The 21,412-nt window shown below is 41.2% G+C and overlaps 2 protein-coding genes across 7 annotated transcripts in view; one reads left to right on the plus strand and one right to left on the minus strand.

Annotated features, from left to right (window-relative positions):
- Positions 1-18,871, minus strand: part of ASH1L (ASH1 like histone lysine methyltransferase) — a 171,805-nt gene extending 152,934 nt beyond the window's left edge. For 2 of the 6 annotated variants that reach the window (XM_041745436.1, XM_041745481.1), the window contains exons 1-2: positions 18,236-18,797; positions 6,167-6,320 (exon numbers count right to left, since the gene is read on the minus strand). The gene's annotated coding sequence lies outside the window, so the exon portion shown is untranslated. The other 4 variants (XM_041745445.1, XM_041745463.1, XM_041745453.1 and 1 more) reach the window with 4 other exon arrangements.
- A 378-nt stretch (positions 18,872-19,249) lies between these two features.
- DAP3 (death associated protein 3) overlaps positions 19,250-21,412 on the plus strand; it is a 32,941-nt gene continuing 30,778 nt past the window's right edge. The window contains exon 1 of the mRNA XM_041766927.1: positions 19,250-19,384. The gene's annotated coding sequence lies outside the window, so the exon portion shown is untranslated. The remainder of the gene's footprint in view (positions 19,385-21,412) is intronic.

Here is a 21,412-nt window from a genome sequence, read left to right on the forward strand (position 1 = left end):
TTATAGGATATATTTAAATCACTAAAACAATCCAGAACAATCTAGTCCAAATTCAAGGGAAACTAACACTAAATCTATAGCATGAAGTCCTTTTGCTGCGATCATTTTAGCTGTGAACAAACTTTTTAGAAAATTACTAATTGGGATGCCTGGGTGCCTCAGCGGTTGAGCATCCGCTTTCAGCTCAGGGCATGATCCTGAGGTCCTAAGATCGAGTCCCACGTTGGGCTCCCTGTAGCGAGCCTGCTTCTCTCTCTGCCTGTGTCTCTCATGAATAAAAAATAGAAATGGGAAGCCCCAGTGGCACAGCAGTTTAGCGCCGCCTGCAGCCCGGGGTGTGATCCTGGAGACCTGGGATGGAGTCCCATGTCGGGCTCCCTGCATGGAGCCTGCTTCTCTCTCTGCCTGGGTCTCTCTCTCGCTCTATGAATAAACAAACAAATAATCTTTAAAAAAATAAAAAATAAAAATAAAATCAACTACATATTTTATAAATACTACAAAATTGAGTCCTTATAGTGGATGCAGCATATGTAAAAAAAAAAAAAAATATATATATATATATATATATATATCTAAAAATTTACTGAGCTCTTAGTATGTGCAAAGCTCTATGCTAATGCATTATATAGATTATCTTAGTTACTATCATTATTCCATTTTCAGAGATGTAAAAAAAAAACCAGTTAATAACCAATAAAAGGTTGAGCCCAGGTCTGTCTGGCTCCTTTCAAATACTATGTTATACTGCCTCCCAAAGAGCATTTTTATTCCTGGTCTTATCACTCCTCTCTCTTATATGTAGCATACTTGCTGTTTGAAATTCTTACTTGCCTTCTACACTTACACATTCTATTGGCTCTCCAACTACCTGTGCAACTATTATATCATTTCCTTTATGTGTTCATCATTCTTAATCTATCCCTTCATTCAATGAATATTTTGAGAGCCTCAAAATATATTTTGAGAATATATTTAAAATACAAAGGTTGTATTTTGTGACAACCACTGTAGAAATAGTTATAAGTAATACAGTATGGTTCTAGGTCTTAGGAACTTTAAATTTTAGAGGGGGAGGCCAAAAAATGACTACTTAACTATGCAATTGTAACATGATAGATGTGAAGGTATTATCTATATGAGGTAGTATATCAAGGAAACTTGGAGGGATAGGGAACATATCTTAGAAAAACAGTTAACTTTAAGCTGAAGCCTAGTTTGAGTAGGAAACAGCAGGGCAAAATGTAGAGGTAAGTGTGTTCTAAAAATAGGGAATAGTATGTATAAAAAGTCCCTGAGATTGTAAAGATTAACAGCAGATAAACCAAAGGGGGGACAGCACAAAACAAAAGTGGAAAGATAAATGAAAATAGCTTTCAAAGAGCCTTGTTGGGCTACCTCAAGCACTGGAATCCAAAAAGCAGCTCTGAGAAGCAGAGTAATAAGATACAGTTTATACTTGAAGAAAACCTCTCTGGCTGCTGTGGAAGAATGATTAGAAAGACAGCAAAAGTTGGGGTGCCTGGGTGGCTCAGCTGGGGTCATGATCTCAGGGTCATGAGATCCAGTCTGGAGTTGGACTGACTCAGCTCGGAGTCAGCTTGAGATTCTCTCCCTATCCCGCTGTCCCTCTCTCAACTCGTACTATTTCTAAAATAAATAAAATCTTGAAAAAGGAAGAAAGACAGAAGAAGTTGATTCTGGAATATCAATTATAAAATTGACAGATTAGAGAAATAGCACTGGAAACAAAAAAACGGATGCATTGAGAGTTCAAAGGCATAACTGATTCGATTTGTCAGCAAGATGTAGGAAAGGAGGGAGAGAACTGAAGACTTAAGCAACTGGTGAATAGGTATAGGTATGGTGGTACCACTTAAACATTCCATCAACAACTATTTACCAATTGCCTATTATGTAACAGACACTGGGGATACAGCAGTGCAAAAACATAAAAATTCCTGATCTCATGGGGCTGACATTATAAAAGTTGTCTACTGGGATGAGACAGAAATGGGGAGATTAAGAATTCAGTAAGTATATTAAATTTTAGATATCTGTGAAACATTTAAGTGGAAAGGTCAAGCCAACAGCTAGGAACACATGTACACAACATATAGAGAGGGAGGCTGTATGATAGCACTGTATAAAATATATAATGGAGTTTTATAATTTTTTTCCAACTTAATAAGAAAGATAATTTATCTTAACTCTAATATGTAAGAATAACTTTTCTTTCTTTTTTAGGTAAGTACACTTATCTAAAATTACCACATTGCAGACTGAACAATGCTGGTAGATTTTAGGCTTAAAATAAGTCTAGTTTGTCTCATCTGTGATAAATTTTTGTTTTCTCTGTGGTCTTTATCAAACAAAGAGACTGTAATCATTGTTCTAATTCTCAACAGTAAAAAAAAACAGGTATCAACTAACTGTATAAGACTTAAAAAAAAAATACAGCACATCATGCATCTTAATTTGTCCTAGCTTTCATACTTTTTAATCATACATCTTACAGATGACCATCCTATTTCTTAGGATATATCATATTAGCCAAGGAAGCATAGTACCACCAGTTGATTAAGTCAGAAACCTGGCAGTCATCCTTGATTCCTCTCACTCCCTTAATCCCAACATGAACCATATATATATATGTGTGTAAAATACAGCAGCTTTCTAACTTCTCTGCATATCTACCTTGTTCTTCTATCCCTTCTCTAAGATGTAGCTAGAAATAGGATTAAAAAATAATCTGATTATGTCATTTCCCTGCTAGACCAAGAGAGAGCTCTCTGATGAGTGCTCATGTAGCATTCTGTAAGTCTCTTAACACTCACATCCTTGAATGTTATATGCTTAGTTAGGGACTGTGAACTCAGGGCCAAGGCACATGGTTTCACACTAAACAAAAGGGCCAATTCAAAAGGGCACCACTCACATTGTAAATATCTTGCATTTGATTTTTATAAAAATTTTCTGTGGAGAAATGAATAGGAATGTAAAATGGTACAGACACTTTGGAAAACAGTGTGACAGTTCCTCAAAAGGTTAAATAGAATTACCAGATGGCTCAGCAACTTACTGCTTAGGTATATACCCAAGAAAAATGAAAACACAGGTACACAGAAAAGTTGCATACAAATGTTCACAGCAACATGATCCATACAATGGAATGTCATTCATCAACAACAACAAAAAAATGAAGTCTGGGGCACTTAGGTAGCTCAGTCTGTGTCTGACTCTTGATTTTAGCTCAGGTCATGATCTCAGGGTCCTGGGATAGAGGCTTTGTTGGGATCCGCCCTCAGTAGGGATTCTGCTTGAGATTCTCTCCTGCTGCCCTTCCCCACACTCACATGTGCTCTCTCTAATAAATAAATCTTAAAAAAAAAAAAAAAAAAAAAGGAATGAAATACTGGTACATATTTAAAAAAAAGGAATGAAATACTGGTACATATTATAATAAGGTTTAAGATGAATCTTAAACATTATGCTAAATGAAAGACACACTAGTTCTAGAATACAACAAATTATATTATTCCATTTATGCAAAATGTCCAAAAAAGGCAAATCCAAAGAGAAAGCAAGTAGATTAGTGGCTACCTAGGGATAGGGGAAAAGGGGAATGTCTGGGATGGGGAGACTGCTAGCTAACGGACACCAAGATCAAATGTTCTAAAATTAGGTGGTGGTGGCTGAATAACTATGTGAATATATCAAGAACCACTGAATTGTACACTTTAAATTAATGAATTTTATAGGACACTAAATGCATCTCAATGCCATTTAAAATTTTCTGGCAGACCAAAATAAGGTATCTTGTGGAAGGTGTTCCTTTCCTTGTGTAAAAACAAAATATGGGTTAGTGGTAATCCTGCAAAAATGTTCAATTACAGCTTTCAACGTGGCAACAAGCTGATTTATATGACATATGTTGCTATGTGTTGACCTAATTGGCTATTCATTTGGAGAAAACAAAGTCAGATCCATTCTTCATGTTATACACAAATATAATTTCCTCATGGATTAAAGAGCTGTATGCAAAAATGAAAGTACTTGAGGGATATTTGTGAATATTTCTATAGCCTATTGTAGAGAAACCTTTCTATAATGTTTTTTTTAAGATTTTATTTGTTTATTCATGAGAGAGAGAGAGGCAGAGACACAGGCAGAGGGAGGAAAACAGGTTCCATGCCGGGAGCCTGATGTGGAAACTCAATCCTGGGACTGCGGGATCATGCCCTGAGCCAAAGGCAGAGACGCTCAACCACTGAGCCACCCAGGTGCCCCTGTAGAGAAACCTTGAGCAAATCAAGAAACTAGAAGCCAAAAAGGAAAATACTGACAGATTTGATTACATAAAAACACAGATCAGTATGGTTAAGAGTTATTCTATAAGATGATATGAGAGATGTGCACAGGCAATCATAGAAGAGATGGAAATAATCAAGAAGAAACAGAAAGAGACATCACATCAATAATAGCCAGGGAGGTATGAGTTAAAATAAGACCATTTTCACTCGTCAGTTTGGTTGAAATTTAATACACTGATAAAAACTAATAGTAGTGGGACACTAGTTGAGCGGTTTGAGCGTCTGCCTTTGGCTCAGGGCATGATCCCAGAGTACTGGGATCAAGTCCCACATCAGGCTCCCTGCATGGAGCCTGCTTCTCCCTCTGCCTGTGTCTCTGCCTCTTTCTCTCTCTGTATCTCTCATGAATAAATAAAATCTTAAAAAAAAAAAAATACTAGCAAAGTATACAGGAAAATAAACACTAGTGGCCACCATCATTTATTGTGGAAAGCAAGATCTACAGCATCTATGACAATTTTAAGTTTTACATACTCTCTGACTTCAACAGCAATTCTACTTTTGAGACTCTATCACAGAAAAACAAAAGCATTAATAAATTATATATTGCAGCACTGCTTAATGTGGCCATACCAAAAAAGTTAAATATATATACATTCTCTCTCTCTCTCTCTCTCTCTCTCTCACACACACACACACACACACACACAGAGAGAGAACCGTGTCTGCCTTTTTTCAGTAAAAGAGCAAGCATGATGTTACATGTATAAAAATAGGAAAAAAATATGTATTTGTATGCATAACAGAAATAAATACAAATGATTATACATCAGCTGACAGCACTGGTTACTTTAGGGGTAAAGGTCTGGAAGTAAAAAGGAAATAAAATTCTATATATTTTTTCTTGATTATTACAGAATTTGTATTAGTTTTATAACTAAACAAAAATCCAGTAAGAACATATTTTTTTAAAGATCTGAAATACAAAAAAAAAAAAAAAAGATCTGAAATACACATAGCTACTATATGTCCATACCTCTCAAGGTCTTATTGTATTCATATCTACATGAAATTAAGCAAAGTAAACCAATTAACTCTGGACATATTTTCTAACTCCATTATTCTTCTACTGTCCAGCTATTTTCTTAAAACACTCCTCTCCTGTTCATTTCCATTCAATCAAGTACCACTTACTACACACATCTTTTTTTTATGATGTTACTGTAGTTAAGAACATGTAACACGAGATTTACCCTCTTAAAATGTTTAAGTATGCAATATGGTACTGTTGACTATAGGCACAATGCTGTACAGCACATCTCCAGAACTTATTCATCTTGCTTGACTGAAACTTCATACCTGTTGGTATGGAATTCTCCATTTCCCCCACTCCTAACTACATACCTCCTCAAATAGAACACCATTCTTTTTTTAAGGGGGGGGGGGGAGATAAACTGGACTTTATAAAAAATATGAACTTCTGTTTATCAAAACAAACCATGAGAGTGAAAAGGCAAGCCACACATTGGATCATGTTATGTGCAATGCATATACTGGAGAAAAGGATTGCATTCAGAATATTTATTAAGAGCTGGTACTTCACAAAGATACCCAGATATCCAACAGGCACTAAAAGATGCTCAACCTCACCAATAATCAGGGAAATGCAAATCAATACCACAGTGAAATACTATTACCGAATAAAATGGCTAAAATTAAAAAGAATGACAACAAATGTTGGTGAAGGTGTGGAACAAAAGAAATACCTACACATTCCCGGTACAGTTACAAAGTCATACAATCAGTTTGGAAAACTGTTTGACAATATTAACTAAAGATAAAAATAGGCTTACCCTGTGGCCCAGCAATTCCACTCCTAGGTATATGCCAAAGAGAAATGAGTGCATATTGTTCACCAAAAGAGGGGAGGTGGCCGGGTAAGGCTTCTCAGCATCGACTTGAACTTTGTCTCAGAAGATGGGTAGGTGTTCTCTAAGCAGCCAGGCACTGAGAGGAACATGAAAGTCATGGAGATATAAACAAACTGTGTTTGGGAATGGCAACGGTTCCAAACAGCTGAAGCACAAGGGTAAGAGACCCAAGAAGACACAAAGCTGAAGTGGTTGGCAGGATCTTGAAGAAAGAGCTAGGCAGTCTATTCTGCCAGGAGACATGGTCAGGTCTGGGTTGAGAAACGACATTCAGAAAGGTGGGTGGGATGTAGCCAGGAAGCCAATCAGGAGTGGGGCACAGAGCAGGAATTCTCACTTTGCTGCCATTTTACCCATTTTGAAGAACTGCTTTTCTTATACTCAGCCTGCCATTCTAACATTGGTATGCTGCTTTAACTGATGATCCTCCAGAAATTACTTTATTACCAAAATGATGAAAGGGAAAAGTAGGTGGATAGATAGATGACAATCCAGCAAAGATTTACTAATACTATTCTCCACAACCACCACTGTCCTTATATGAGTTAACTTCTGTTTTTAAGAGCAATCTCTGTCGAGTAACAGGTAAAGAATGCAACTGTCATTCCATGACATTCATAATTAAGAAGCCTATGAAACAAGGAATGTTGGCCTACAACCAAAATTACCTATCTCCTAAAATTTATAAAAAATTTTACATGTATATGTGCACTTTTTGAGAAAGGATACAAAGATTTCGTTATATTCTCAATGGGGCCCATAATTACTACTACTATTACTACTACTACTGCTGCTACCACTAGTACTACTAGTACTACTAGTACTACCACGACGACCACGACGACCACGACCACGACCACCACCACCACCACCACCACCACCGGAGTTATGATCTGTTTTTGAGGCCAGCGTCAAATGCACAGTACAGAAGGATACTCAGGAAACCAGAAGATGGCCATTTTGAACCATCTAAGTTCTAAGCCTCAGTGAACAGTTTCCAGATGTTTATGGGAACAGATTCATCTAGAAATAGTTTTAGACGCTTATCTGAACCCCAAATTATATTACTGTCTTAAACATCTCAGTTTCTTCTTAAGAAGATCACCTCTAACCTATCTGGAAATCTTTGTAGTGATTTCTTACAGACACCATTTACCTGGAAGAGAAATGGCTCTCTAATGTACACAAGTACATTCTTTGACATGGGAAAAAGAAATCATATATGATGGACCTTAACTCTCTGGTGATTTCTATAAAATTGCAACAAGATGTCAGATAAAACCTGGGGAATACGTTATTAGAAATGTCTCCCCTTAATGTTCTGGAATTAATTTCTCTTCCTGGACTACAAAGTCCAAAACTACTGGCCTTTTAGGCATAGTGCCAACTCAACAGATGGGCCCTACATTTTCCTAATGGTAGAGGTAGATTGGCAAGTGTGAAGTCATATACTCAAGCAAGAGAGTATCAGTTTCATGCAGTAGTGAAGAGGACTTCTGTTAAAAGTTTTAAATCAACCACACAAAATAAGCAATATGCTGTGATTCTGTAATTTCTATTCCTTTACATTTTTGGTATCTCAAATACATTTAAATAGATCCCTACCCAAACCCAGATGTCCCAAAATACACAGTAAGTCAATCTAAATAATATGAAGTGCCTAATACCTTCAAGTATCGGATCTTACACATGTATTCTCAGATATGAGATATGTTGACTCAGTAAGTCCACACATGAAAAACCAGCTTCTTTAATGGTAGGTTTAACAATGCCTTGTGAGAGACCAAAGAAGAAAACAGGAGGCAGCTGGATCTCACTCCCTAAATTTTCAAAGCCAGAAATGGTTATCACATGAATGGGTAAGAAGCTTCCTGTCTTGTGATACTTTATTATTTTATTATTATTTTTTAAAGTTTAAGTAATCTCTACACCCAACATGGGGCTCAAACGCATCACCCTGAGATCAAAAGCTGCATGCTGGGGGCAGCCCCGGTGGTGCAGCGGTTTGGCGTCACCTGCAGCCCAGGGTGTGATCCTGGAGACCCAGATCGAGTCCCATGTCGGGCTCCCTGCATGCAGCCTGCTTCTCCCTCTGCCTGTGTCTCTGCCTCTCTCTCTCTGTGCCTCTCATGAATAAATAAATAAAATCTTAAAAAAAAAAAAAAAAAAAAAAAGCTGTATGCTCCTCCAACTGAGCCAGCTAGGTACCCCAAAACTTCATTTTTTTTATAAGTTTATATTTATTTTACTTTATGTTGCCTTCCACAATGATTACCTAGGAAAGTAACAACCATTCTGGCCATCTTTTCAGTGTACTCTAGTAAAAATAGGGACTCTGATTTTTAGTTTCATATGAGTGTTCTGATCTCTGCAGCACCATCAAAAAGTTATTTAACAGATAAAAAAATAAATCTGTTCAGCAACCATTTTATTTTTGTCTCTGTGTTTACTAATCAGTATTTGGTAGCATTTCTCAAGAAAGTATTATTCCTAAAATGAGCAAACGATTCTTTCAGCTCTGGCATTACTGATTAAATGCCTCTAAATGTCAATACCCCACAATTCCTTCCAAGAACTTCACCCCTTCTCTATCTACACCCACTCTCCAGGTAATCTCATCAAGTCTTATGGCTCTGAATAGCAGCTGTACCCTGATCAACTACTAAATTTATATTTGCTCCAATCCTGAGATATTACATATTAAACTGCCCACTCAGTATCTCAACCAGAAACATGTAACAGAAAACTCAAAGTCAGTAGTACATCCAAACCAAATTCGTAATTTCTGCACTCCTGCAACCTGCCTCATCCAGTGTTCAAAATCCAGGTAAATGATGCTCAATGTTGAAGTCATGATTGTAGTCAATCTTGACTACTTTTTTACTCAGACTCTACAGCCAATCCAAGTTATCACCTACCCACCTTTAAAAATATATCCAAAAAAAAAAAAAAAAAAATATATATATATATATATCCCCCAAATCCATCTCCCTGATAACACCCTAAGTTCAACTCACAATCATCTGTTGCCTCAAATATCACAATGGCCTAACTGGTTGTTCTGGTTGCATCACTCTTGCCTTTCAAAGTGTATATGTTAGATCAAGTCACTTCCCTGCTCAAAACCTCCTAAGATTCCTATCAAATCTAGAATAAACTCCAGACACTTAGTCAAGTCTTATAAGTCCCTAAGTTATATAGCCCCAGGCTCCATCTTCTACCTGTTTCCTATCATTCATCCTTACCTTGTTGACTCCGTTCTAGTCCTTTCTTATTTCTTAAACACAGCAAACATACCACTGCCTCAGGGCTTATGCTCATAACCCAGACAGCTCCATGGGATGCTTCATATCATTCAGGTCTCTATTCAAGTACCACTACCTCAAAGGACTTCCTTAACCACTGAACTTCCTTTTACTTTGTTTACATTTCCTTTACACCACCTATTGTGGAAATGCTATAACATCATATCCATTTATTTAATATCTATCTTACTAGAAAGTGAGCACCAATGATTTTTTAAAGTAATCTCTATACGCAACATGGGGCTCAAACGCAAGACTCAGAGATCAGGAATTGCATACTCTACCAACTGAGCCAGCCAGGTGCTCCTGAAAGCAATGATTTTTTACTGCTTTATTCACTGCTGTATTCCCTGGGCTTAGAACAGCACCTGGTATAATGTACGCATACAATTAATATTTACTGAATGAAAGACTATATATATATTCCTTCTGTTAGAAGGCACAAGAGACAGAATGCTGGTTTTAGTTTTTATCTGACTCTGAACGAGGACTTAATCTACTGACATCCCAAAAGACTAACTGTCCAATGAACTGCCTAGATAAATCACAGGCATACACTAAAGAACCTCAAGAGGAAAAGATTTTTGTCCTAGAACTGACTTGCTCTGGCATAAAATCATCATATCTCAAGACATTTTTACAGAAACCTCTACAATATGCTTCTCAAACCACATGTAATATGATAGAAGCAGCACATTACAGCAGTACTAAAAGATCTTGTTCTGGGAGAGTTACATGAAAATGCCCAAGGACCTTATTTTGTTCATTCATCACTGTATCCTAAAGCCAGTACATAATAAACACTCAATAAACTGAAGTGATTTAGGGAAAGCAATGGGTTCTGCTTTGAAAGAATACACTGGGCTCCTAAAAATCAAAGGAAATGCTGATCAGATTTAAAAAGAGATGGGATGCCTGGGTGGCTCAGCGGTTGAATGTGGCTGAATGCCTGCCTTCAGCTCAGGGCATGATCCCCAGGTCCTGGGCTCAAGTCCCATGTTAGGCTCCCTGCGAGGAGCTTGCTTCTCCCTTTGCCTGTTTCTCTGGTCCTCTCTCTGTGCCTCTCATGAATAAAAAAAAAATCTTTAAAACATAAAAATAAAAAGAGAACTGTCCTTGCCTTTCAAAGTGTATATGTTAGATCAAGTCACTTGATCTAAGTCCTGGGTGACTGGGGCTCAGTCAGTTAAGCATCTGCCTTCAGCGCAGGTCATGATCTCGGGGTCCTGGGATTGAGCCTTGCATCAGGCTCCCTACTCAGTGAGAAGCAAGCTTCTCCCTCTCCCTCTGTCCCTCCCACTGATCACAGTCAGTCTCTCTCTCTCTCTCTGAAAGATAGTTTCCTGTTCACTTGAAGACAAATCTCTGATTTAGTAAGAAGCCTAATCTCAGGGTACCTGGCTCAGTTGGTAGAGCATGTGACTCTTGATCTCAGCTGTAAATTCGAGTCCCACGTTGGGTCTACGTAGAAATTACTCAAACATAAAATCCTTAAAAAGAAAAAAAAAAAAAGCCTAGTCTAGAGTTAAGTGAGAAAACATAAAAATAGAATTTGTATGTGAGGAAAGTAACATAACAAATTGAGAATTAGAAAAAAGTACATATACATGTAACAAAGTTGTTTATACATACTTTCAAAAATGGATTTTGCATATTCTTACCTCCTATAAGGGAGGTCATCTGCTTTGTTCAAAAATTCTTTTTTTTAGGAAATAAGAGAAATTAATAATAATAGCAAATCTGTATTATGTACTTGATACAGGACATAAATTATGCTAAGCACATTATACATATTATCTAGTTCAACCTTTTAACAGCCCTGTATCATCATCAGTTTACAGTCAAGAAAACCAAAGACAGTAAGTATTTTGCTAAAGGTCACACAGTAAGTAGCAAAACTGGGATCTGAGCCTAGTCAATATGATTTCTGAGTCCATCATCTTAATCACTATTTAGGATTTTCAACAAATTGAGGGAAAATATACCAATATGAAGGCTGGGAGATTTGTTCATTACTAAGAAGAACAATTACACAATGCTTTTATTTGGCTAGATGCATATTACAATAATCAATACCCCATTAACTAACATTTTGAAGGTGTGGAATATACTCTAGTAAAAGTTTTCTGAGTAACTAAAACATAAACAATTATTTTCTTGATTTTAATCTGTTAGAAATTACCTATAGCAATAACAGCATAGTACTATTTTGTCTAAGCAGAGTATATGGAACACAGCTCCACCTTTATTCTGTTGATTTCTAAGTACAAAACCCAACTTTACATGGTACTGAAGACACAGGAAAACAGTTGGAAAGTACAAATACAAATTACAGTCCCTTGAACTCTTCTGCTGTTATTTTCATTTTCATACCTTTGCAAGTGATCCTTCCCTACCTAGATGGCCCCTCTAAACCTTACTGAGTAACTGGTATTTATCCTTTAAGACTTGGTTCTTCTCCCTTGCAGAGAGCTATTCTTAACCTTTCCTTTCTATCCACAGATGTAATAAATTTCCCCCTTCTCTACCTAGGAGAAATGTATTACACTGTATATTGTAGTTGTTAATGTGATGTTCCTCTTACTAGATGCACTACTTTCTGAGGCAAGGAGAAAAAAAACTTCTCCCAATATAAGCACAGAAATGGAAATGAGATAACCATTGGAAAAATGTTAATTGGGTGAATGAGAGATGAACATAAAGAATACTTGTTTTTATTTGTTTTTTAAAGTAGGTTCCAGGCCCAGCGTGAAGCCCAACATGGGGCCTGAACTCATAATCTAGAGATCAAGATCTAAGCTGAGATCAAGAGTCTGATGCTCAAGCCACTAAGCCACCCAGGTGCCACAGAAAGAATACTTGTTAAACAGAATTAAACTTTATCTACATTCATATAACATTATACACACACACACACACACAAAATTAAGTTATAACTCTCCTTTTAGTTTCAAGGTGATTACCCTTTTTTATTTGATATGCTTCTGCATCTAAATTTAAACTTCCCAATGTGTTATTATCACTTAGCTTGATGAAATCTATACCTGAGATTTGTATCCTCCAATCTTCTTTGAAGGCCTTTATACTATACATATTTTCATTATTATACATAATTATTATGTATAATAACTAATTATACATGATTGATTCACTCCTCCATTTTCTCAAACGTCAGAGTTAGCAGGTTCTTCTTTCAAAGACAATCTTTTAAATTCTCTCCATTCAGCCCTAAAAGGCTTTTTATATTAGTAAATATTTAAATTCTGGTGCTGCCATTTTCAGCAGTGCTGAATTTAAAAAAACATATCATAAGGACTATCTCCTCCATATTCTAAATAATGTCATTTATATTAAGAAGCCAACAATATAGCTACTTTCTAATCTGGCACTGTCCACCTGTGGTCTTAGGACATAAAGAGAATAAGAAGAATGATTTAGGATCAAGTATGGGAAATATAAAACAAGATTAAGTCAAAGATTCATGATCTATGGGACTATAACATAAGATACAACAAAAGATAAATTAACCAAAGTTTTGCTAGTTGATAGAATTCGCTCATAATTATAACTGTCAGCCTTTTTATAGAAGGCTAAATTCTACTTTACTAACAGTTATTTCAAATCTCTACATTCTGATTTACCTTTATAATAACAGGAATACTTACTTTTTCTACAGCTAATTTCTATACTCATCATGATTACCCTGCTCTGTATCATAGTTTGTATTTAACAACTGAAGCAATTTAACAACTGAAGCAACTCTCAAATGTCCACAATTAGAATTTCAAAATTCAAAACAGGGCAGCCTCAGTGGCTCAGCAGTTTAGCACCACCGTCAGCCCAGGGCATGATCCTGGAGACCCCAGATCGAGTCCCACATCGGGCTCCCTGCATGGAGCCTGCTTCTCCCTCTGCCTGTCTCTGCCTCTGTGTGTGTGTGTGTGTGTGTGTGTGTATGTGTCTTTCATGAATAAATAAATAAAATTAAAAAAAATTTCAAAACAATGTTATTTCATACCATTCAAGCTGATTTTAGACCAAATTCAACTCCTGTTCAATATCACCAGGATTATCTTATTTCTTTGGTAACTAGATCCTGTTAGAAAACCAAGAACAAGAACTCGAAAATGTTTTTACCATCTTGTCAATAGCACTTTAAAAAAAAAAAAAAAGACTATAAGAGATACATTATTTCTCACTTGTACATTAGGAAAAAAGCTGATAAGCTTTTCTGGCAAACGAAGGATCTGTTTGCATTTTTCAATGCAAACATCTAAAAAGCAGTGAGGCTAATTCTACTCCATTCATTTCTTATAGTTTGCAGAGGGAACTCCTATGGACAGGTAAAATAGATCAGAAATGGTTTAATTCCACTTATCATCAGATACTTTTATTTTAAAAATTATATAAACTTAGCTATGGAGAAATAATTCCCCATTAAAGAGTAAAAAGAATGCACACCCTGACATATTTATGAATGAAATGATATAATATCTGTAAGATTTGTTTCAAAATAACCAAAGCAGAGGAGAAGGCAGAGAGGCCAGTAGATGGGGATACAGTGTGAGAGCTGGGCACTGGTAACTGCTGATGCTGGATGTTGAGTATATAAGAACTCACTGCACTATTCTCTTCCTATCTGTAGGTTTTAAATTTTCCACACTTAAAAAATGGACAAAATAAAGTGGAAAAAGTATACAATTCTGTCATCAACTTCCCTAGGTCTAAGACCAAATGACTAAAAACTATGAAAAGCAAAACCAAGTAATGCAAAAATAAAATTTTATAGATTCTTCATATATACATGAAGACAATACAACTCTTGAAATAACAAGGGTATTCAATTTCTGTTATCACTTAAATCCATAATTTATTATGCTGTGTCAACATCACACTGCCATTAACAACCCTCAATGAGGCAGTCACTAAAACACTGATTTCTAAAACATGAAATGTAAAATTGAGTTATTGTTAACTAAGGAGACAAATCATAAGTATGAAAAGCTAACCTCTGCATACAAAAGAATATAAACAAAAATTTACAATTTAAAGAAAAAAATTTAAAACAGCAAAATAACTCAAAACAAAAACGAATTTCCCTCTTTTATGGAAACCAGGTTTAGGACAACACATGCCTCTAAAAAGGCTGACACAAGTAGACTTCACAGCAGTCATCAATGGGCTCAGACCAACAAACATAACTCAAACAGCAATACAAAAAGTTTAACTACAGACGCATCACCTACACATGCGGTAAAACTTCTCCATGGTGGACAAGTAGATCATTTTGGCAGGACCGAATGTTGCCACTTCTTTATTTGTAAGTCCTGGAAGAAGACTTAGGATAAAATCTCAAGTGGTACTACTAAGGCCATAAAGACATAATGCCTATCAAGAGACATAGGGAAGTTATGCTTCATATTTTAAAACACAACTCAAGAATATGACATGAAAATTGCTTCTGATCCTTAAAGATCCTGAATAATTTCTTGTGATTATTGTTTTTAAAGTTATGAAGTATCTCAAACATCCAAGACTATATAAATATGTAACTATATGCACAGATATACACTACACACGTGTATACGCGTTATTTTAAAAACCCACAAATTTACTACCCAAGTTAAAAAAATCAGAGAAAATAATAAACTTTTCACAAATTTACATGACGTCCCTCTACACAGGCCATGACAATCAAGAGAAGAGACAATCAGCCCATTTTTCTTCAGATCTTTCCATTATCTTACCGAATCCTGTAATCTGTGCTATCAAAACACCTTTCTGAATTCCGTTCTTTTAAAAATGCAGTTATTTTAAATTTCCAGTAGTAGATTCATGGGTAGTCTGTCAAATGGCCACTGCATTTTACCTCAGAAATGTTTCCTGAATGTATATACACCCAAAAATGACATTAAGACCTTTATTATAAATTCACTACAGAAATATACTGAATATAAGATAAGCAATACAAGGGAAGTATGCCTCCTTTTCAAAAACACCAGATGATACCAAATCACATCTTAGAGCTACAAAGTTGCACAGAGAGTGGGAAGACTTTATAGCTTCCTAAGAATTAGTTATTGGCAAAAACTCTGCAATTAAGTCATGAAACCTCAGCTTCAAGGAATATTCTTCCCTCCTCCTTCCCCTTTTGAAAGCCTCCACCATCACAGAATCCTTAGCTTCAACTGGATTAAAAATCTCTTCAAGAACAGAGATCATATATTACCCATCTTTGTGTCTCCTGTATAGAATTCAGGCAATAATATTTGTTGTAATATAAAGTCCAGTAAATGAGTTTCAGAAGCTTCAGTCCCAAAGCAAAACTGGAAAGAGAAGAGTTTAAGAATAAAAAGGAAAAAGAATAAAACTATAAATATTTGTGCCGTATATTTTCTTACCACCTAATTCAGAATCATGCACTAACACTGCAAAAAGGTGTTTGTGAAGAATAAAATGTATGACCTTAAAGTTCTCCTCACTTTCAGCATTCTAAAAATTCACAAAATCTTTCACCTTAAACTCCTATCATCTTCATCCCAAACAAAGCTCTATGCATTTTAAATGGCTTTCAAATGAGATCTAAATATAAAAAAGTTATACTTCATCACAATTTAAGTTCCTGAAATTGTATGCATAATTTGTGTGATTGTGCTTAAACTGACTTAACAGATTCTCAGGATAACTGATTCAAAAAACCCTAAAGAACTACTAATCTAGCATATCAAAAACATATTATTTTCCAGAGATATACAGTTAATGTATCCTACGTCAAGTATTTTTCCCTATTATTCACTGACAGAATCCTTACTGCAAAATTAGTCTTTAAAGAACTCCTTTAGCCCAGCCAAAAAGTTCCAATCTTCACAGCAACGTATAGCAACAATTTCCAGATCCAAAAAAGTTTACTCACAAATGCCAAAAAAAAAAAAAAAAAAAAGCAAAAGAGGTTATACTGTATCACAAAATTGCCATGCTCTTATTTTTTAAAAAGATTTGGGAGAGAAAGAGGGAGTGAGCACACAAGCAGAGGCAGAGGGAAAAGCAGACTCTGCTAAGCAGGGAACTGGATGCGGGGCTCCATCCCAGGACCCTGGGATCATGACCTGAGCAGCGGGCAGACACTAACCAACTGAGCCACCCAGGCGCCCCTTGCCATGCATGGTTTTAGACTGCTAAACAGACTTGTATCCTTTCATGGTAAAATGTCTAGGATATGTAAATTCCCTCCAAACTGAACAGACTTTTTGGAAAGTTTTAGTTTCAATTCCACACTGATTTGTCCTCCTTGCTGGACTTAACAGCTACCACTGTCAAAGGCCAAATCCCCTCATATGTACCCAGGTTGTTTCAACAGGGTCACCTTGATTATTCTCAGCCCAAGGCAGGGACCACTTACTGAGTAATTATTCAATAAATGTCTACTGAATGAGTAAGATCCTCCGTCCCATAAAGCGAGCAGCCAGCCCCATACAGCTGCTCCAGGACGAGTTCAAGCTCAAAAAGACATCCCTCCCTCAAGTATAGAAGCAAAGTATCAGCAATGCTGATGCCTTCATACACAAGAAATCATGTGGTCGTGGATGCTGGTTTCCTAGCGGCCACCCTGGATCCCGGCATGGGTGTAGACACGGGCAGCCTCTGGCACATCCCGTGCGGCCAGTCGCACGTGGCCCTACCTTCCCGGGGACTCGGACGGTGACAGGACCTCCCGAGGCCTGCGGGGAACTCACCCCTGGACCAGTAGTCTCAGCACTCGAGGTCCAGCCCCAACTTTGTCACCAAGTTTAAGTGTGACCTTGGAAAAATCATCTATGCCTCAATCTGCGCCTCTTATGAGCTGGAAAAAACATCCGTTCTATCATCTTCGCACCGAGATGTAGGACCCCACGGAAGCACACAGGCTTCTCCCGCGGTGGGCGTCCACACCGCGGCCCCCCCTCCCCCGTCCCGGGCACCAACTGTTCAGGGGGCCAGGACTGGCCGCGCCCGACCCCACGCGGAGGCCACACGGTGCACACCACCGCCATGACTACTCGTCCCCGACCAGAAGCACTGCGCCCCGAGCTCCACGACGCACACAGCCCCCGGAAGGGAACATCCCGGATTTCATTTTAAAAACGCGGTGCCGTGTGAGGGAACTCCAGCACACTCGCACGGACAGGCGCCAACTCTCCGGAACACTTTCCTCCGCGCGTGCACACAAACACGACCGCGGCACACCAGTACACCATCTGTCTCCCAGACCAGAAGCACGGCTCTCCTGGTCCAAACTCACCAGGAACATTAGTTAAACTTCCACCCGAGAGTGCCGGGTCAAGCACCCCCACCCCAAGCCCACCTCCTGGGCCACTCTGCGCGGCCGTGGGTTGGGGGGAGATGCTCCCGCCGCGCCTCCGCGACGCGCCAACCGACCTGTCAGGGGCCGGGGCGACTCCGCCTCCGCTCCCGACTTTCCCGCCCCCTCCCCGGGTCGGGAGCCCGCCCACCAGGGGCACCCCTTCCCCCTCGCCGGGAGGGACTTCCCAGTCCGCGCAGGATCCCCTCGCCTCCTCCCCTCCCCCACCCCGCCGCCGCTCCCCGGAGAGGTCCAGGTCCGGGAGCTGACAGTGGCTCCCGGGCCGCTGAGGCTCGCCCGGCTCCCGGAGCACTTAGGCCCGAAGCCTTGGCGGGCGGTTATGCTCACCGTGTCAGAGGCCTTGGCCGAACGAGAGGAGAGTGCAGGGAAGTGGGGAAGGGGGGCGGCCGCAAGCAGGCTCCTCCGCGTCCCCGGGTCGGCGGCCGATCCCTGTCGCCTGTCAGAAGGCGGCCCGCGGGTGCACGGACCGGCGGAAAGGCGAGCGAGGAGAAGAGAACGGCATGCGGCCGAGCAAGGGCCACCGAGGGGAGGCGGTCCCGCAACCAAGACGGGGATCGTCTCCCCCTCCGCAAAGCGAACCCAAAATGGCGGCGGGAGCGGCGGCGGCAGAGCGGCGGCGGCGGCGGCTGCTGCTGCTCGGGAGGGAGGGCGGGCGCGAGCGAAGGGCGCCTCGTGCCCCCCCACCTCCCACCAGGCCCTCCCCGCGCCCCCCCCGCGGCCCCCCCCGCCCCCGACTCGGGCGGCGGCGCGCGCCCGTCCGCCCGCACGCGCCGGACAGTCTCCGGGCTCGCCGCTCGCTCTGCCCCGGCCCCCGCCTTCGGCCGCCTGGCGCGCCCGCCCGCACGGCCCCCAGTTCCCCCGCGGCCCCTGTCAGGACAGCCGGGCGCGGGCCCTCACGCATACCTTCGGCGGCGCGAGCCCCGGCCTCCTCCTCCTCCACCGCCTCTTCTTTCCTCCCCCCCCTTCCCCGCCCCCACGGCCACCAACCGCCGCCACAGCCGCCGCCGCCGCCGCCGCCCCCCCACATGCCCTCCGCCCCTCGCGCGTGCGCCTCCCACAATCCCCCCCGCCGGACCGTTCCATTCCCGCCGCCGCGGGAGCGCGAGGGGGGAGGCCCGGGCCGCGGCGGAGCTGTGCTGACGGCTGGGGCTGCCGAGGGGCGGCCAGAGGTCCACACGACTCACCTCCGCGGCCGCCACTCCGCGCCGCCCAGGCTCGCTTTCTCGCTGCGCAGCCTGGCCGCGTGGGGATCGTCGAGGGCGGCCCTGCTCCCCTCCGCGGGCGGGCGGTTGGAGGCCGCGGCGGCTGCGCGGTAAGCAGCTTCCTGCCCTGCAGCCCGCGCTCGGCGGTCTTCTGCGGGGAGCTTGGGGAGCGGCCGGCACGCCGTGGGGAGTACGGTGCGGAGAGCAACCCTGCGACCCCGGCGCGCGCCTCGCGGGGAAGGCTTCAGGGACGGCGGGACCGAGCCCCCGCGAGGTAGGCAGAGGCGCCCAGGGCCGGCGGCCGTCCTCGGGGCTGGGACCGAGGGGGCGCCGCTTACAGCTGCGTGCCGCCCAGCCTACCCAGGCTTCCCCGCCCGAGGGGGTCGCGCGCGTTCCTCTGGGGTGGATGTTGCACCCTCACCGCCTCGGGCAGCTTGGAAGCAGGAATCTTTGTAGCTGGGCTCCTATCTCCCCGGTCTTGCGTGCCCTTCAGAAAGTGGGTTTTTCTTGGTTATGTATCAAAAAGGAACGAAAAAATAGGCATCAAAATTGGTCGACCCGAAAGCGGCCTTCGGAGTTGGTGTTGACACGAGTTGGAGTTGTTCAGTCGGACACGAGGCACTGAAGTCAGAGCCTAGTGCGCGTTCCCAGCTTGGGCGATGCGGGTCGGCTGTGTGGCTCCGGTTGTGTCCTGCCCCCCAGCTGGTCCACAAAACCGTGCTGACCCGAGGCCTGTCAGGTTTCTGCGGCTCCTGGCGCAGCTGTCTCAGAATTCTGCACGAACACCCCAGTGTTCTTGATGAGTAAGTTCAGGAGACTGTCAAAACCCAAAGTCTGCCTAATTCAGTCTGTTTCGTTTCATCCGGAGGGTTTCCCTTTCCTTTGCTTCTGCGAACTTCTAAGGGTCGAGGGGACACTTTGAAAATCAGTCTACTAGATTGACCTCAAAGCCCTATTCAAGCTTTGAAGTTTAAGCAGACATCTCCCCCCTTTCTACATTTCCATGTTTGATCGGTTTTGTTTGCTTGCTTTGTTTTCTTAAGGTAAAGAGCTTTAATGACCTCACTCTGTCTTTGCTTTTCCTACCCGTGTCTTTTTTTTTTTTTAAGATTTATTTATTTATTCATGATAGACATAGAGAGAGAGAGAGAGAGAGAGAGAGAGAGGCAGAGACACAGGCAGAGGGAGAAGCAGGCTCCATGCCGGGAGCCTGACGTGGGGCCCGATCCCGGAACTCCAGGATCGCGCCCTGGGCCAAAGGTAGGCGCTAAACCACTGAGCCACCCAGGGATCCCCCCTACCCGTGTTTTAAGTCTCAGTTCGTTCATGGAGCCCACTTAGGTTTGCTTTGGGTCTTTCTTTAATTGTGTCAGATACGCAAATGTGATACCGTACCAACATTTTTAATTTGACAGCAGGGACTAGATCTAACACTTCTTTTGTATGGTTGTATAGCCCTAATGCAAAGTGAATGGTGGCAATGTTGAAAGAATGTTAGATACTTAAAATCTGAGAAGGGAAAGAGAATTAACGTTTGTGGAATGCTATGTCTGGAGAACACACGTTCCTGCTTGATTCTTAGAATGACACTTTGAGATAGATCATCCTAATCCCCGTTTTATACATGAGAAGCCTGAGGCTCAGAGAAATCCAGTAACATCTTTACATTTTGCTTTGCCTGTCCTAAAAACCTTTTTCACTGTATCGCATTGTCTTCATAGTAAAAATTTGTCATCACCAACATAATTATATATGTTACAAAGAAAAGCCGCTCAATGGGATTCCATTGCACCAGTATATAAAGAGAAGAAAGTTACTTGCTTGTGGGCCCTGCCTTCATCTGGCTTTCATGAATTGTCACCTAAGTATACACAAGATAGTACCCTGTTCTTTTGCATAAGCCTCAGTGCCTATTAAGTCTCAGTAAAGTGACCTTTTATAATGAATGAAACCTGAATTACTTGAACCAGGAAAGGTATGGAAGGCAGAATAATGGCCCCCCAAAGATGCCCGTGGCCCAGTCCCTGGAGCCTGGGCATATGTTATATTACATGGCAAGAGGGAATTAAGGATGCAGATGGAATTAAATTTGCTAATCAGCTAACCTTAAAATAGGGAGATTATCCTGGATTATGTGGTAGGCCCACTGTAAGTACAAGAGCTGTGAAAAGATGGAAGAGGGAGAAGAGTCAACATCTGAATGCTGCTATGTGACAAAGCCTTGACCAGCTGTTGCAGGCTTTGAAGATGAAAGAGCAGCCTCTAAAAGCTGCAAAAGTCAGAAAACCAGGTTCTCTACTAG

This window comes from Vulpes lagopus, chromosome 1 (assembly GCF_018345385.1).
Source record: "Vulpes lagopus strain Blue_001 chromosome 1, ASM1834538v1, whole genome shotgun sequence".
NCBI lineage: Eukaryota > Metazoa > Chordata > Mammalia > Carnivora > Canidae > Vulpes > Vulpes lagopus.